The sequence below is a fragment of the Halichoerus grypus genome, chromosome 14 (assembly GCF_964656455.1).
Source record: "Halichoerus grypus chromosome 14, mHalGry1.hap1.1, whole genome shotgun sequence".
Classification (NCBI taxonomy): domain Eukaryota; kingdom Metazoa; phylum Chordata; class Mammalia; order Carnivora; family Phocidae; genus Halichoerus; species Halichoerus grypus.
Window position 1 is genome coordinate 10,418,775 of NC_135725.1, and position 12,143 is coordinate 10,430,917.

Below are 12,143 nucleotides of genomic sequence, written 5' to 3' on the forward strand. Positions count from 1 at the left end.
CAAGCCTGTGATAAATGTTACTCAGTTTGCAAATCAGGCAAGTTAGCACACATAACACTCACACACACACACACAGACACACATCATTACAAATATTTGTAATATAAATATTATAAGTAATGCATCAAAATTTTACCATGGATTATCTCTCGAAGTGGCAGGACTAGACTTTTTTTTTTTTTCTTTTAAATTCTCTGTATGTTCTAAATTCTCTTTACTTGAATAAAGCCAGCAATCTATTAATATTGAAGTATCTCCATTTTTTTCAAGTGGCCTTAATAATACTCCTTTCAATCTATTCAGTTTCTCTAATATAATCCACTCTATGCATATTGTGTTTATGGAAATAGGGTACTTTTACTGATTTAATCTGAGGAGTAATATATTTTCCGCTTTATTCTTCAGAGCCAAGCAGCTTGCTCATATTTTATCTTGTAAAAGTCTCTTCTGCCCTCTTACACATTTACAGAAGAAGAGCACTCCAAGAGGCTTATGAGAGCATAAAACCTCGGGGGAAAGAATGGATTAAGGTCTCCAAAAGGCAAAGGTAAAGGACACAAACATGACAACTTCAGGACAGCCATACAGAAAAAAAGTATACCTTACCTCAATCAGGTCAGGCCACAAGATGACTGTGATCAGTGTTTTAGCTCCAGGGACAATCTCCCCTGTGTGGTCCAAAGATGGAGGCAATTCAACCATTCAGCAGGCTGTCCAGCCAGCCATGAGACAATCATTCTGAAAGAAGAAGAATCTTGGTGAGGGAAATGTGGGGGAGCAATACCCTTGCCAGGCCCAGGACCTGCAGGAGAGGGGAATCGATGACTAGACACAGCTATGGAGTAGAGTTAAGTCGTTTTCCGGGGGGGTGGGGTGGGGGCGGAAGGGACGGCCCAGAGTGACAGATGGACTAGGAGATGATGCAAATGGGAGTGTCCTTTGCTCTCGGGACAAGCTTAGCTGCTGGCTCTTGGGGTATGTCCCAGTCCCTTCAAAGACAAGGGCTGGTTCCTCCCAGACTTTTCACCTTTCACTTCCATGCTGTTCACGTATTTGGTCCGTGTGTACGGAAGGCAGCTCACAAGTACCATCGATTTTTATATTTTGGTGTCCCTGTCATTTCAGAGTCAGACCACTCCATAAGAAGCACATGGCCTTTCTCAGAAAACTAGCTCCACCGAGGATTTTCTCTGTGCGTGGCAGTTCCCTGGGATTCAAACCTTGGGATGATTTTCCAGCCATCCCTCACTGTGGGATCAGTGCAGCACCCCTTTCCCTTGGAATGCCCTACGGTTCCGTGTCTCTTTCTCGCTCTGGTCCACCCACTATGCTGCCAGGTACCGTGTCACCCCCAGCTGCCCCCAGCAGCAGCCTCGAGCCTGGCCTCTCTCCGCAGATCACCACCCACCCAGGCTCTCTTGCGGAGTAGCTGCTCCCGTCCTCCTCCTACCCGTGTCACCCTCAACAATCCCCTCTCTCCTGGGTCTCAGTTTTCTGGACTGCGAAATGAAGAACAGAATAAAATGGTCTCCATCCTCATTGTGCTTCGAAGTCAGATGTCCCTGCACTTCAATCCTGGCCCAGGTGCTCCTCACCTTTCCGTGGAGCTCAGTCTGTCACGTGTAAAATGGGAACAAGGGTATCTACCGCTAACGTTACTCTAAAGGGAAGAACTATGACACCACGTGCCTGGCGTACAGCAAAGGCTTGAGAAATAGGAGTGCTTCCCATCCCACCTTAGAGGATGCCTCCAAATCTAAACTTTGCTGGTCTTCGAATTTCCAAATCTAGCATTCTCTTACATCCGGGTCCATGGCGGTAATAATATTCTCTTCTGTCAAATATAAACTCCTCTGCTGACTCTCAGCTGCTTCCATAATCTAGCTCTACTTTATCTTATCTTCCTCCAACTTCCAACAAATACCGCCTGTCCTCGTCAGGCTAAGTCTTCCTATGTTCCAAAGAACACACACTTAGACCCTGCCTTTGTACCCATCACTCCCCACGCAGGATAGGGCTTTTCTTATCCCTTCTGTCAAGGCTCAGCTGAGCCCGTGGCCCTTCCAAGGCCCACGTTCTAGGCAATTTAACCCTCATACGGTGTCCTAACAGCATTGTCCATTGTTTTGTGTTTATTAAGCTCAGTGGTCCAGCTGGAACAGGACAATTCTGATTAAGTTTTCCACTTTAGTGTGGACCACATTTCAGTGTTTACAAACCCAGTATTTTTTGGATCCGCTTTGCAAATGCTTTTTGAAATTTATACGCCTTTGTGCCTTGAGGTAATGAGATTTTTTTTTTTTATTAATGCCACCATTTTCACTTGCCCGGAGAGGCTCACGCGGGAGCTTATTCCATCAGCAAAAAGTAAACCATACATAGACAATCCAGGGGCCTTCTCATGGAGCCAGGAGATGAGTTCTAAGCACACCCAATGCCTGTAGATTTGGTGTCAAAGCACATGTGTTCTAATTTGAAGAGCCATCTTGTGATCAAACTCTCTGCCTCAACGGGGATGACCCGCAGTGGAGAAAGAGGACTGGCTGCCAGCCTTTTACCTCAAGAAAGATGATCGCTGTAGTTTCAGGACTAAATGAAGGTTCTAAGGGTGATGAATGAACACAGGTCAAGGAAGACAGAGGAAGAAGCACCGAGGAAGGAGACACAGAGGAGTGGATACACGTGCAGAATACCCGTGCAGGTGGAGAGGCACACTAACCCAGACAAACATGAGTGACGCCAAAGTCTGTGGATGGGGGACTCACAAGAGGTCACTGAACTTAGCAACAAGTAAGGTGGCCACTGGTGACCCCTGAGGACAATTTGCCATCGAGCTGGTGAAGTACCCAGACTGAAGGGGACTGAGGAGAAACCAGGAGGGCACGTGGAGACAAGCAGAGACAAGCCACCGAGTTTGTGCTGGTCATTTTGTACCCTGAAGCTTGCCTGACTGAGACCAATAAAAGTACCTCCCCTCGCTTTTTCCCTCACTCCTCACTTCACCAAATGCACAGAGCTCGGTCACCAAAAACAACTGACTGCAGACCCTTCCAACCTCTCCGTCCACCACCACCTGTGCGTGCCTGGTTTGGGTTCTCTAAGAAACCTTCCAGAACTATTCAACAGCCATATGCTATCCACTCTCAGCATCTACCTACATTCTATTTCCCTGCTTCAGGAGAATGAAGGGGAAAAAAAAAAAAAAAACGTCCAGATTCAGGTCAGATACCAGATGACTACCTCTGGGTGACATGTATAATATAAGCTAAACTGTCAAAAAGATAACTTCAAACATTTTTTTCTTCCTTCAAAATAGTGCTTTCTTGTAAGTTTAGAACAATCGGATAGGTACCTCCGAAACTAAGAATACACTCTATGTTCATTAACTGAATTAATTATGAAATGAACTGAGTTAATTGAATTTAAATTTTATTATTTTTTTAAAGATTTTGTGTATTTATTTGACAGAGAGAGACACAGCGAGAGAGGGAACACAAGCAGGGGGAGTGGGAGAGGGAGAAGCAGGCTTCCTGCTGAACAGGGAGCCCGATACGGGGCTCGATCCCAGGACCCCAGGATCACGACCTGAGCCGAAGGCAGACGCTTAACAACTGAGCCACCCAGGTGCCCCTGGATTTAAATTTTAAAAAATCAAAAAAAGAAAACAGAAAAATCAGATTTGAATAGAGAAAAAAATGATAAGCATTATTAGCATTTTTAATCGTCTACTTTGGTATGTGCGCATGATACATTTTACAAACATAATACACGAGTGTGTCTCTAGGGACCTAAAGAGAGACTCGGTAACAGAATGATTGCGAGCTGTGTTTTCAGTAACATTTCTTAACAGTAACTCTGGTCTCTCTGCCCACAGTACCCCAGCTTACCAGCTTCTGCGCCGTGCCTTCTAGCGTTTGCCTTAGCAAACTCTCTTCCCCCTCCTCTGTCATGTGTCTTGACCACTGAAGAGCCATTCTGGTCACAAGATAAATATTTCTGTTTCGGAACCAAGGCCACTCTCTCTCAGCCCCTACAAACTGAACCCCATGGCCGTTTACTTTCCAACATTCCAAATACCCTTCAGGGTTCTTCAGCTGGTTATACGTTGGTGATGTCTATAGTAACAGTATACACGTGGGCCCACGCTTTGGCCGGGGGTAAGAAGCACGGCTGCATAAATATTTTATGTAGAGCCAGTGCTGAAATTCTAGACGAGGAAGCATTCACAGGTCCTCGGTCATCTGCTGGCTGCCCAAGGTGGCAGATTTTTATTAATGCTGCGAGCAAGCTTTGCCATCTGCTATAGGGTTCTCCTTGCTTTAGTCCTAAATATATACCCCCACACACACACTCCCCAAATGTTTATTTTATGATGCAGTAGCCGTGCTGTGGGCCGGGCAGCGAAGGATGGAGGCTGATCAGCAACACTGTCTGTAGTCGCTGTTAGTCTAGTGCGTGCAAAGTCCGAGGGCAGAAGTGTACGGTGTGTGTGGGCCAGGTGGGTGAGTTTCCCCATAGGAATATTAACAGGACGAAATCACCCAACGTCAGAGAAGGGAAAAGGAAAAGCTCTCCTGATGCTTTTATGAATTCACTGAGGATGTATGGAAAATGCTTAGGAATTGGAAGGCTACTCTTCGGGAATCAACAGGTTTCCAGACTGGCTTTGGAAACAGCCCAATGACAAATGCCTTCATGCACCTGGTTTGGAGCAGATACAACCACCCACAAATCTGGAGCCATGATGAAGAGCAGGGGATGCCTCCAAGTGGTGAACTGACCACAGGGGACCCATGCTCATGACTGGTTGTTGGCCAGGCGTGGGCAGTTCCGACTCCGGGGCGGGAGGCTTCTCAGGATCTCTGTCTCTCTCAACGTGCCTCGTTCCTGTGGTTAGAGAGTGCTGGCTTCCCTGAATCAGGGAGGCTGTGGCCGGCTTCCTTAAGAAGAACACAGCTTAAGAGGAGAGCAATCACCCTCATTCTTGCACAAGAGCTGAGTGTGAAACTCGGAGCCACAGAGGGTCACACCTGCTCGTTGGCTGCACCCCCAGACACACAGGGGCCCCAAGAGAATGGCAGGATGTGGAGCTTGGACTCCTCCTGTGACAAAGTGTCCCCCCACCCCCCAGCCTCAATTCTGACCCAAGAGCAGCAGGGATCAGTGTGAAGAGATGACCCAGGGGGCCTTCTGACTTCATGACAAATAGCAGAAGCCTGGAACTCTGGCACAATCTTGGGAGGGCGATACGGGAAAGAGCCGCAAGCTCAACCTTTCTGCTACCACCAGATACGCTGATTCAGAGAAATACAGTATTTTTTCACCCCTGAGTTTGTGTACCAAGATTCATTCCCAATCTGAATTAACAACTGAGTGAGCAAATGAACTCCTGAAGCCAAAAGGATTAGTATCTGGTAACCTATATATATTTTCTGAGAGTATTAGTTCAAACTCGTCGATTTCCATCAGGAGATCAGAATGTTATTCAGAGTAAAGGATGTCTCTAGAGCAGAGATTCAGGAGGCTTTTCCACCGTGCAGGCATTCACCGTGAACTTCAGCCTTGCTCGTCACCAGGGCTGTTTAAAGGGTCTGCACTCACAGAGACATCACCTGCTCGCGGCCACGAGGCCTCGTGGGGTGGAGTCACTTTGGAAAATTCACTGTCATCCATGACCCTGATTCCCCAGTCTGGCCCAAGCTTTTTCAGGTCCAACATCCAGATCTTCTTGGAGCCAAAGATGATTCCTCCCACAGAGTGCGAGGTTAATGAATAAACCCACAGCAACATGTTCATGGTATGCGTGGGGGGAATGCTTTTGTCCTCTCCACATCAACTACTCCCTTCTTTGGAATTTTCTGACCCAGCTAGAGGGTCAGAGGTGACCCTCCCTTACTGCCTCCCAGTACGCACACCTCTCACCCAGCCATGGCCTCACGGGGCCCATAAAGACATCAGACCCAGGCGAAGAGAGATGCTTCTCTCATAGGGCTTCAAAGCAGCAGCTTTGGGTGCCAGAAGCAGGTGGCCCCGTGAAAGACAGAGCTGGTCTGTGGAAAGGGGGGGTGAAACTGAGAGCAGTCAGGACAACACACAGCGTCCTCTAACTTCCTTGTGCTTTCTGGGTTTGATCCTAGGTTTTCTCTGAGGATCCTGGATTCTTTGGGGGTACTTCAGTATCCTGAGAAAGCCCTCCGGAAGTTGGTTTTGATCCTCACAGCCAAAGAGACCCAAGTGAATACCATCCTTTCCCTATTACCATGTTCTCAAGTTAGTAACTGGGTGTGCTGGGTGAGCACTGGACCAGACCCAAGAAAGTAGAGCCAGGCTGGGGGTAGGAGGTGGAGTGGGACGGGGGCTGCCTGGTGTAGTCCATGCTCTGGAACTGGGAACACCTCCCAGTTTAGGTGTCTCGTTTCCCCATTTCAGTGTGCCTGCCCTGCCAAATTGGGCCTCACTGAATCCTGTTTTTCTAGGCTTGCATGTGAATATCCTGCTTTAGCTGACATTTTATATATATATATATATATATATATATATATATATATAGTCCATTCGTCCTGTTTCCAGATGCAGACATTCTATTAAATCAGGATATAAAGGTAAAACCCCGAGAGGGATGTTTGTGCTCTGCGCAGTGCCCCCCCCCCCCCCCCCGGTATAGGCTTGTCATCTTAAAGATGGAATTGTTAGCAGAGCTTGAGCCTACATTACAAAGACAAGTTAAACATTATACAGAGGTGGGAGAAAACAGTTCTCTATAGAGTAACGTCAGTTTGGGTTTTGTTGTTTTTTTTTTTTTTTTTGGCAGAAAACTGGTAGGGTCTAGAATAACTTCTCCCATAAACATCCACATACAATTTCTTGATACGGTAAAGAATAGTCCAACTTAGTCATGGGTATTTTTCTCTTCAATTGTCATACTTGATTTTTCCCTAAAACCTTGCAATGATCTTGTAACAAGGTAAAAGCTAGCTGTTTATCTATGCATTTTTTTTTAAAAAATCAATGGTCAGATATATTCTTAAACTGTGATACTGCCCCAGAGGAAAAAAAATTTTTATATAGAGGGCTCAAGAAAAAAAAGCTTTTCTCTTTTAGGATTAATCAGAAGCGAAATAGTTAACTAACCATGTAAACTATACTATTAATAAACACAACATTTTTACCCTGCATAGCTTAGCAAAGGCCAAAAAAAAAGTTACACTTGAGAAATTGCGCAGGGAATAAGGGGCATTCAGTCATCCAAAGTATACTTCCTTACTTAGTATCTAGATTTTATATAAAGGAGGAAGAACATTTCCAACTTAAAGCAAAGAGAACAGAAGGTGAATGAATGCTCGTGTGTGTGTGTGTGTGTGTGTGTGTGTGTGTGTGAAAGAGAGAGAGAGAGAGAGAGAGAGAGAGAGAGACCAGATCAGAAAGTGCTTTCTCTCCAATAGGTGTACCGCTTGGCTCAATTGTGCCCTTTAAACCATAAGCCCCAGGATGGAAAGTTCCGTACCCTCCAGTGTTTCTACCCTCTTTCAGCTCCCTGTGGAGCAAGAGACCACAACTGGGGGCGAGCCGGGGCTGAGGTGGCAAGAGGCCACTTGCTGGACCCTGAGTCCTCGAGGAAGGGTGTGCAAGCAGATAACAATCAGCTAACAGCGCCCTGTCAGGTGCTCCGGAGGATGCCACGCTGAGCCCCAGTACGCTCTTATCTCCAAAGTCTAAATGCCAAACATCTTTACTTTCCCAGAAAATTATAACAAAAGGTATTAAAAAAAAAACAACAACAAACAAAAAACAACAACAACAAAACGAAACAGGAGTGCCTGGGGGCTCAGTCGTTTAGGTGGCCAACTCCCGATTTCGGCTCAGGTCCTGATCTCAGGGTCCTGGGATCGAGCCCCACGTCGGGCTCCGAGTTCAGTGGTGAGACAGCTTCAGGATTCTCCGTCTCCCTCCGCATCACCCCTACTCTCTCTCTTTCTCAAATAAATAAATCTTTAAAAACAACAAAGCAAAACAAAACAAAAAAAACCCAAGCACCTAAAACCAGTGGTTCTCAAATCTAAAGCATAAATCCGAATCCGAAGCATCAGTCTCTTAAAGCAGAGATGCCTGGTTCCCACCTGAGTTTCAGAACCACTAGGTCTGCGGTGAGGCCTGAGAATGTCCACGTCTAACAAGTGCCCAGGTACGCTGTGCTGTTGCTGCGGGCAGGGCTGGGCGGGGGGGCCGGGGGGAGCACCACATTTTGAGAACCACGGTCTTAAACAGAAGCGGACAAAGGGCATGCATGAGCTCTACAGGACAGGATACAACCTTGGTGCTGACGATACGGACTTTCATTCAACAGTTGTTCACCAAGCACCTCACGTCAGGAGCAGGGAATCTAACGCCTTACGAGCCGACAGGGGCCTTGCTCCCCTCTCCCGCGGGTCTGAAGTACAGCTCCTACTCCAGGGGGAGCACCGAGCTCAGCAGGAAGCCTCTGCATCCCAAGCACAAACCCTGTGAGCCGGTGCACAGCCCCCCAAAACGAAAGGATGGAGCAACACCCAGGGATCCTCAATCAAAGAACCAAAGCGAGTGGCTGAGGCTGCTCTTGAGAGCGTGAGATTCCGACCAGAACATGACGAAGAAACCATGAGGCCTGGGGATGCAGTAACGGGACACCCCTGCCGGGAGGGGGGCCTCAGGCAAAGCACCTGCTGGAGAGGGGCAGGTCAGACAGAAGCCCCTCCTCTGCTGCTTCCTGACCTATCCTCTCTCTGCACCTTGAAAGGTCAGGTCTGGGGTGCTGGGAAGGCCCCCTGTGCCAAGGAGGCTGCCCCCCTGCCGGCCCCTTGCCCGCCCCCATCTACCCTCAGTCCCCTGCAGGCTAGATCACCCTGGCGACTCCGAGCGTTTAGAACAACATCCACGGGTACCAAAGCTGTGCTTCTCAAACTCGCGAGTGTGTCACAAGTACTCGAAAGGGCTTTACAAACCCAAACTGCTGGACTCAGACCTCCCGACTTTAGTTCCGCAGATCCAGGGTAAGATCGAAAATTTAAACTTCTAACAAGCTCTCAGACGGTGCTGATGGCCCAGGGACCATACTCTGAGAACCACTTGTTAAGCTATTCCTTGCTATTAACTAGAACACCATCTTCTTTAATTGGTTTATTACATGAAAGAGAATATGAACGTGGCTTTTGTCCCCAACCATGGGACTTACCTCAGACAGGTACTGCACTTTCTCTGTGCTTTAATTCTCTATCCATAAACTGAGAACACCTACTTCCCAAATACTGGAAACCTGACTGAAAGTTATTATTAGGTAATTTAAAAGACATTACCAACTACCAGCTGCTGATTTTAGAATATTGTCTTTTAGAATATTGTTAACTGCTTTAATAGAAATAATTTGTAACATTTAAGCCAAATACCCATACCCCTCATTCACCAAACAAGATGGGAGAAATCTTTATCTTTTAAAAAAGATAAAGCCTAGCAAATGTGAGCATTCCCCAAATCCGAATAATAGAAGATGCTTTTGATTATTCCTCATGAAAATAAAAATTACTTCAATCAAGGTCCATTTTATATATAAAGACAAAACAAAGGGGCGCCTGGGTGGCTCAGTCATTGAGCATCTCCCTTCGGCTCAGGTCATGATCCCAGGGTCCTGGGATCGAGCCCCGCATCGGGCTCCCTGCTCGGCAGGAAGCCTGCTTCTCCGTCTCCCCTGCTTGTGTTCCCTCTCTCGCTGTCTCTCTGTGTCAAATAAATAAATAAAATCTTTAAAAAAAAAAAAAAAAGACAGCAAAAACACACAGGTTTCAATTTGAAATGTACATACTCTTTTTTTTTAAAGAGTATGTACTTTTGAAAAAAAGAATTACAAAATATAATGGCTTCTTCCCAATTGAGAACATAGGGTCCTGTGGGTGCCCGTTTCAATATCAACAATCATATAAATGCCAGATTTCAATCTTGGGAAGTGAGAGCAGGAATCAAGGCCCATTTCCCCAGAGTGCCCCAGTCAACTGGGTCAAGCAGTAAAGTTCACCAAGGAAATGCTCTCTCAACCTCATTAATTATCAGAGCCCAGGCTCTAGCGTTTCAAGAGAGACAGCTGACGCCCTGCCCACCCACCATCGTACTGCTCCTCAGCCTTAATGGAATTATTACAGGCACAGACCTCCTGTCACCCTTCCCAAGAGAGGAGTGGGGCTGAAGGACCTTTCAAATATTTGCAGTCCAGCAGCCAAGCGAGTCCATGCTAGTGATGATCGGTGAGTCCTAAGCGGACAAAACGATTTCTTCCAGTATAACTCTTTCCAGTATAAAGACAAACCCAGGTTAGCCTGGCAAGCATCCTGAAAACACAGAGCACAGGCGCATGGACGCTAACTGCAATTACAAGAACGGGAAGTGGGCTGTTCATCGACAGTTAACTCCGTCTAATACTAAACATTTGCAAAGTGTGTATGTAACTCCATTACCGTGTAATGTAGGGAGCCTGGCCTTCCTCCATCAGTCATTCTCACCCCAAGGGGGTAATTCCTCAAGTCTTTTCACTCAGGATTTCTAAAGCAAACACCAATCCGTCTCAGGGGAGGGGGGTGAGTTAGGAAAACTCTTTCAGCCATTTCAACATTTTCTTTAAAATACAAACAAAACAATGCCTGTGGCTTCTATAATCCCTGCCACCCTCGCCACCATTCTTTCCCAACCAATAAGGACTTCAGTTACTTCTAGCGTCAACAAAAACCAAAGCAAAACACAGAGTCTTGGTTTTTAATTTATTACATAAACCTGGAGACTGGTAAAGCAGCAATTTTAACTTACTGACCTAGGCTCTCCACATTTACAAGTTACTTTTTATTCTTTGACTGTAGAGACTCTCCTTTGGTCATGGCATGAACTCATTTAGGACATAAAGGCAACACCTGACCAATCACAGCCGCATGCCGCCATCATGAATCCTGCAAGCCAGACTCTCTTCCACCCTGCCAGTAACTAAAATTTATACCAGCTCAAATATTTTTCTCAAAACATGCTAGAAAAGTTAATTTCCTGCTAAACCTAACCTTTACTGTGTCAGGACGTATATTGTGGTAATGTTCAGGGAAACTGCAAAGAATAAAAAAGCAACTCGTGTGACGCCGGACAGGCTCAGTTGGTACAGCATGCAACTCTTGATCTCAGGGTCGTGAGTTCAAGCCCCACACTGGGCGCAGAGCCTACTTAAAAAGAAAAAGGGTGTGGTGCCTCGGTGGCTCAGTTGGTTCAAGCATCCGACTCCTGATTTCGGCTTAGGTCATGATCTCGGGGTCATGGGATCGAGCCCCATGTCGGACTCCACACTCAGCGCAGAGCTGGCTTGGGGTTCTCTCTCTCCGTCTGCCCCTCCCCCCCATTCACACACTCTCTCTAAAATAAATAAATCTTTACAAAAAAATAAAGCAACTCCTAAACAGATATGCCACTTGACACAACCTCACCTTGGGCTAGCCTAACAAGAAATCAGATTTTAAGTTTCTAATATAAACACAGAAAGATGAAAAGATTGTTCTACCAGAAGTAGCCATTGTCACCTCAGCAGGTAAAATGTACGAATGCAAAGAATGCACTGGCATATTAAAAATTCTCGCTTGAGGGCGCCTGGGTGGCTCAGTTGGTTGGGCGACTGCCTTCGGCTCAGGTCATGATCCTGGAGTCCCTGGATCGAGTCCCGCATCGGGCTCCCTGCTCAGCGGGGAGTCTGCTTCTCCCTCTGACTCTCCCCCCTCTCATGTACTCGCTCTCTCTCATTCTCTCTCTCTCAAATAAATAAATAAAATCTTTAAAAAAAAAAAATAATAAAAAAAAAATAAAAATTCTCGCTTGATTTATGATAAAGAAGACAAGAATACAATGGGGAAAGAACAGTCTCTCCAATAAATGGTGCTGGGAAAACTGGACAGCCACATGCACAAGAATGAAACTGGACTTCTATCTTACACCACACACAAAATCAACTCAAAATAGATGAGACATTTGAATGTAAGACCTGCAACCATAGAACTCCTGAGGTCAGTCTTGGTGATGATTTTTTAAATCTGACACCAAAAGTAAAAGCAACAAAAGCAAAAATAAATAAGCGGGACTAAATGAAACTAAAAAGC

At 46.2% G+C, this 12,143-nt stretch overlaps 1 protein-coding gene across 5 annotated transcripts in view; it reads right to left on the reverse strand.

Annotated features, from left to right (window-relative positions):
- Nucleotides 1-12,143, reverse strand: part of KANK1 (KN motif and ankyrin repeat domains 1) — a 199,098-nt gene that overhangs the window by 133,379 nt on the left and 53,576 nt on the right. For all 5 annotated transcript variants that reach the window (XM_078062001.1, XM_036090850.2, XM_036090846.2 and 2 more), the window contains exon 2: nt 607-738. The gene's annotated coding sequence lies outside the window, so the exon portion shown is untranslated. The remainder of the gene's footprint in view (nt 1-606; nt 739-12,143) is intronic.